Genomic DNA, 6574 nt, shown 5'->3' with positions numbered 1-6574 from the left:
ATGTTGTTGTTAAGCAATATAATGTATTCAGTGAAACAACAAACTAATAAATATGTGGGACAACCTTTCATGTATTTTCCTTAAAGTTGTCCCAATCCTAGTTCTGAGTTAGCAGCCTCGAACCCATAACCATTCCACTGACGAACAGCAACAGCGCTCTGCGAGTACAGTCGCCTGAATGGAGAAAATAGGTAAGAAACAAGACGAAAAATACAGATCTTTAAAAAAATTCAAAGAAGAATGGTTCACTTGAGGTACGTCTGCTGTTTCTGAGAGGTCAGATAGTCCAAGAAAAAATACAACTCATCAGCTTTATCATAATTTATTAAAAAGTGCACAAGCACTAAGCTAGTTCCGACTTATCTACAGGAAATTCATACGTTGTACGTAAAAATGTATTTGCAAGTATTAATTGTGAGTAATGGTGCAAAATTACCGCAGGTGTTTTGCATCAAGAAAACGTGTCTCAATTCGTAAAGAAGCCACTTTTTAATCCTATGCGGCAGGACAGGAAGGCGCAGGTGTATCTTGAGGTACACTATCTTGAGGTACACCCAGGTGCGCGCCGAGTTCCATCCTCGTCGATCAGCCTTATATTATGGGGTGGCAAGCGTGCAAGTGCGTGGGCGGTGGGCGGAGGCACCAAGCGAACCCAGGACTCGCTCAGTTGACGGATCTGGTACTCTCGGCTTACCCGAGGAACGCCCAGTAAATTCTTGTTTACGACGCATGCACCCGGAGTTATTTATTGCTTAATTGCGCTGTGAATACATCAAAACTAATTCGTGGCTTATATGAATAAGAAATTACGGCAGATATTAGCGTGAAATACGGTGGCCTCGGATTAGATGCAGGCGTATCGCGTTGCGGTGAGCACCTCGTGTCCGCCATTAGGGCATCGGGTGGAGTCCGCTCATTATAATAATGGCGGCGTGAGTTATCGGAAGGGTCCGGACGACCGCGTGCGCTGACCGCATCACAGAGCCTCTACCGAGGAAGGACATCTGCCGCGAGCATGACGCGCACCTGCTTCATGATGTGGTAGGTTGCCACAGGTAGCCGAGCGTTGCTGAACTCTTCCTTGTGCCCACGGTGCCTCACTACGCCTCGAAGCTGGTTCATAGCAGCAGAGGGAAGGAAGAGAGGTAATATTTGGGTTAAACGTACCACTGACGACGAAATAGTTAGAGATGATGGACAACACATGGAAGCCACGGGATTCACTCGTGCGATGAGATGTCATTCATTGAAAGAGCTGAACGGTGTTCAGTTTGCTTCAGACCTACCATATGCGCCGCTGCCTTGCTGAGAAGTTGGTTCACTCATCCCTAGAAGTGTACACCAGCGTCACTCTGATCCTGAATTTTTTTGTTTGTTACTCTGTGTGTTCCACTACATATACACACCCCGGTGCCGCGAATGTAAATTTAGCACTGAGTGAGACACATTTGTTTAATTACACTACTGGGCATTGGAATTGCTACACCACGAAGATGACGTGCTACAGACGCGAAACTTAACCGACAGGAAGAAGATGCTGTGACATTGAAATGATTAGCTTTTCAGAGCATTCACACGAGGTTGGCGCCGGTAGCGACATCTACAACGTGCTGACATGAGGAAAGTTTCCAACCGATTTCTCATACACAAACAGCAATTCACCGGCGTTGCCTGGTGAAACGTTGTTGCGATACTTCGTGTAAGGAGGAGAAATGCGTACCATCATGTTTCCGACTTTGATAAAGGTCTGGTTGTAGCCTATCGCGATTGCGGTTTATCGTATCGCGATATTGCTGCTCGCGTTGTTCAAGATCCAATTACAGTTAGCACAATGTGGAATCGGTGGGTTCAGGAGGGTAATACCGAACTCGATGCTGGGTCCCAATGGCCTCGTATCACTAGCAGTCGAGATGACAGGCATCTTATCCGCATGGCTGTAACGATTCGTGTAGCCACGTCTCGATCCCTGAGTCAACAGATGGGGACGTTTGCAAGGTAACAACCATCTGCACGAACAGTTCGACGACGCTTGGAGCAGCATGGACTATCGGCTCGAAGACCATGGCTGCGGTTACCCTTGACGCTGCATCACAGACAGGAGCGCCTGCGATGGTGTACTCAACGACGAACCTGGGTGCACGAATGGCAAAACGTCATACTTTCGGATGAATCCAGGTTCTGTTTACAGCATCATGATGGTCGCATCCGTGTTTGGCGACATCGCGGTGAACGCACATTGGAAGCGTGTACTCGTCATCGCCATACTGGCGTATAACCCAGCATGATGGTATGGGGTGCCTTGGTTACACGTCTCGGTCACCTCTTGTTCACATTGAAGACACTTTGAACATTGGACGTTACATTTCAGATGTGTTACGACCCGTGGCTCTACCCTTCATTCCATCCCTGTGAAACCCTACATTTTAGCAGGATAATGCCTGACCGCATGTTGCGGGTCGTGTACGGGCCTTTCTGGATACAGAAAATGTTCGACTGCTGCCCTGGCCAGCACATTCCCCAGATCTCTCACCAATGGAAAACGTCTAGTCAATGGTGGCCGAGCAACTGGCTCTTCACAATACGCCAGTCACTACTCTTGATGAACTGTGGTATGGGCATGGGCAGCTGTACCTGTACACGCCATCCAAGCTCTGTTTGACTCAATGCCCAGGCGTATCAAGTACGTTATTTACGGCCAGAGCTGGTTGTTCTGGCTACTGACTTCTCAGGATCTATGCAACCAAATTGCGTGAAAAGGTAATCACATGTCATTTCAAGTGTAATATATTTGTCCAGTGAATACCCGTTTACCATCTGCATTTCTACTTGCTGTAGCAATTTTAATGGCTCGTAGTGTAGTTTGACAGAAATATCTTTTGAAGGGTCACTGTAATCCTTGAGTGCATTTCTGTAACTGTTGTGTCGCCGTGTGTGAATTTCATTTATGTGAAAATGGGATGCAGTAACAGGAGATGTTATACCAGAAGAACTTTTAGAAATACTCTGTCGTGAAAGTGACATAACGACTTCCGTAATGAGATTCTGAAGCTCATGTTCCTGCAACAGTTATGGACAATGGCGAAACTGATCAGTCTGCCGAATCTACAGAGGGCGATGGCAAAAATATTGTCGTGCACGGTAAGAATGGTCATTGTAGGAACACATCTGTCCCTAATAGAACATGCCTGCCGGATATCGATGACATTGTTGTCCATATTCGAAGAATGTGGAAATAATAAATAAAGGGAACTTCCTGGAAGATTAAAATTGTGTGCCGGATCGAGACTCGAACTCGGGAGCTTTGCCTTTCGCGGGCAAGTGCTCTACCAACTGCGCTACCCAAGCACGACTCACGTCCCGTTCTCAAAACTTTACTTCTGCCAGTATCTCGTCTCTTACCTTCCAAACTTTACAGGAGCTCTCCTGCGAACCTAGCAGAACTAGCACTCCCGAAAGAAACGATATTGCGGAGACATGGCCTAGCCACAGCCTCTGGGATGTTTCCAGAATGAGATTTTCACTCTACCCGAGTTCGAGTCTCGGTCCCGCACACAGTTTTAATCTGCCAGGAAGTTTCATATCAGCCCATACTCCGCTGCAGAGTGAAAATCTCATTCTGGAATAAATAAAGAATTTATGAATAATTGGGAACACCTCAAAATCTTCGTGTAATATGTGAATTTCATTAAGTGACTAGAATGTTCATGTAATTAAACTGCAAATTAAGTCTTCAGATCTGGACCAATTTCAAATTTCATCACTGAAGAGTGTCAATGACGGTTTTTAATTTTTTCGAATGTTGGAAGCATTAAAACGAATATTAACTGAAAGAAGTACATGAGAGAGGTGAAATAAAATGAGTTTAGAACGCGACAGTCGAGTTTCATTATAAAATATTATATTTCCTGTCATTTTCTCCAACAAGTAATTATGGGTCGATGTGACCTTGGTGTACAATTCGAGTAATACTTTCAAAGGTGTACACCACTAGGGCTAATTGCTTGAGAGAAGGTGAACTTCTTAGTCAAGATCGCTTGTGAACAACCTTTGTTGTCGACTACCGATTGCGATAAGCAAGGTTATCATCTATAGGCCTGTGACTGCATTCATAAAATGTGAAATTATAAGGAGATAATATTAAGTATATTAGCAGGTGTATCATAAGAGCAAAACCATGTTACAACATACCTCGATAAAAGGTCTTACTAGTCTCCTATGCCAGTTGTACAAGTACTTTGTTAGTAGCAAGGAAGTACCAATTCTGTCCCATTTATATAATTAATTACGTAACAATTAAATGTTGCCCTTGGCATTTGTAATTGCATTGTTGCAGCGACGCCATTACTAAAATTCCTTCATAGCTATTTAATTCTGAAAATATTGAAAGGTTTTAATCTCAGTAAATGTAAAACGGCGTCTCATAATAATTTCCATTTCATTTTAGGCCAGAGGTACATTTTTTTTAAAGGAATTATTTTAACTGTGTACGCTGCCACTGCACATAGGCTATAGTGGAGCATCAAGCCTCACAGAGAAAAATAATTGTTTGAATATCATATTAAATTTTCTTATCGCGTAACGTTAAAGAAAGATAATTATTTTATCCATTGTAAGACGGATATGTTCACGTTGGAATACGCATGATATATCCGGCCATAGCGCCCTGAGAAAATTTAGCTGTGGGTGTTAATGAACATGAAATAGATATTCTTCAGTCAAACATTTTCATTCCAAATTAACGGAACATTTATTCTCTCTTTTCAAAAAAGTAAGTTACGAGATACAACCTACGCTGCTGATGACATCCTAAGCTATTACCAAGTATGCAAATAATAAAATGATTATAGTGATTGTGGATAACAAACTTAATTCACGTAGTAACAACGGCTAGGCGATGTGACCGCCCATATCAGATGGTTCATATGGCTCTAAGCACTATGAGACTTAAACATATGAGGTCATCAGTCCCCTAGACTTTAAACTACTTAAACCTAACTAACCTAAGGACATCACACACATACATGCGCGAGGCAGGATTCGAACCTGCGACCGTAGCAGCAGCGTGGTTACGGACTGAAGTTTCTAGAACCACTCGGCCACAGCAGCCGGCGCCCATATCAGAGTCGCGATTTGCGGCTACATAGTGTTCCAGGTGTAAACTACCGGGAAAAAGTCTTACCATGGTGATATCAACGGACAGGCTAAAGTCACTGAGTTAGTAACAAGTTAACGAAGCAGGAAAAATCATAAACTCTAGGTAGTGAACAAATTAAATTCGCTTGTCAGACGAATGACACCCCCACAAAATGTTCATTTACTATATTCTGTTAAGGGTGCAGTGTACAGTTCGGCTTTAGGAAACGCACCAGAGCGACAATACTGACGTTGCAATAGACAAGGGTAGAAAGACAGAAATAACAACTCACGTTCATAGAATTTGTTTTCTTACAAGGGGAGGCAACGACATTTGGATGACGGATGTACTTCAAAGTATGTACACTTTCAGTAGTCCGTTAGGTAAGTTGTAAGGCTTACTATTTAGTCAATTTCGAGAAAATTGAGAAGTTTTACATGTCTAATATGTAGCACTAAGAACGACATGGCTGTGGTGAGGTGGTTGGTAACCGCTGTGGTGGTACGTATCTCAAATTGAAACGATATAGGGAAGAACAGCATGGCCCCTGCACAAGGGTGAAAAAAAAAGTGGATAGCGTTCAAGCTTCGTAATCTCCAGGTCGCTGAATCCAGTCTTTCTCGTTGAGCCGGCGTCGGTGGTCTCGCGGTTCTAGGCGCGCAGTCCGGAACAGTGGGACTGCTATGGTCGCAGGTTCGAATCCTGCCTCGGGCATGGATGTGTGTGATGTCCTTAGGTTAGTTAGGTTTAAGTAGTTCTAAGTTCTAGGGGACTAATGACCACAGCAGTTGAGTCCCATAGTGCTCAGAGCCATTTGAAATTTCTCGTTTTATTTTTATTTTTTTTAATGTGCATTTTTGCAACACTGGTCACATTTCGAGTAAATGACATCTGAAGGTAATGTAATGAAAAAATACACTTATATCTGCATGAAGATAAATTCCGTTTCAATGGTATTTCCCTGTGTGCTGAATTTTACTATCGCAACAAGTTTTATGTTTGTAACTATCGACAAGTAAACGACCAAACACACATAGTTTTCCAGAAAATGTATGCATGTCGTGATCGGAGAAATCCGTAATACCTGCAGTCTGTTACGTACCCAGTAGTGCTTTTCACTTCAGCGCTTTGACCTGCTGGCACAGGTTTCAATGAAGATTGGCAGACTTCGAAACCCCAAATCAAACATCAATAAATATAGGTGTAAATAATTTTCTCGAATAACACTATAAATTACAATGTGCCCAAATACAAAGGCAATGTACAAATAAATAAACGTTGGATGGGCTTTCGAGACTACGTAGCGTACGTCCAATTGTTTGAAAATCACAAAATATACATCTTTACAGCAGAAATGGATCTGACCCTCGATTCTTCGATTGCTGCAGATCATGAATGTCATCGTTAGTTAACAGATGCGTTCGTGCACTGCGAAATTCT

The 6574-nt window shown here is 43.0% G+C and overlaps 1 non-coding gene across 1 annotated transcript; it reads left to right on the top strand.

Annotated features, from left to right (window-relative positions):
- The first annotated feature begins 5622 nt into the window (after nt 1–5622).
- On the top strand, nt 5623–5725 carry LOC126279756 (U6 spliceosomal RNA). The gene has a single exon (XR_007551209.1). It is a non-coding gene; the product is annotated as a U6 spliceosomal RNA (small nuclear RNA).
- Nucleotides 5726–6574: the final 849 nt, after the last annotated feature.

This window comes from Schistocerca gregaria, chromosome 6 (genome assembly GCF_023897955.1).
Source record: "Schistocerca gregaria isolate iqSchGreg1 chromosome 6, iqSchGreg1.2, whole genome shotgun sequence".
In the NCBI taxonomy this organism is placed as follows: domain Eukaryota; kingdom Metazoa; phylum Arthropoda; class Insecta; order Orthoptera; family Acrididae; genus Schistocerca; species Schistocerca gregaria.
Note: the sequence above shows the minus strand (reverse complement) of the source record. Positions and strands in the feature narration are given on the sequence as shown.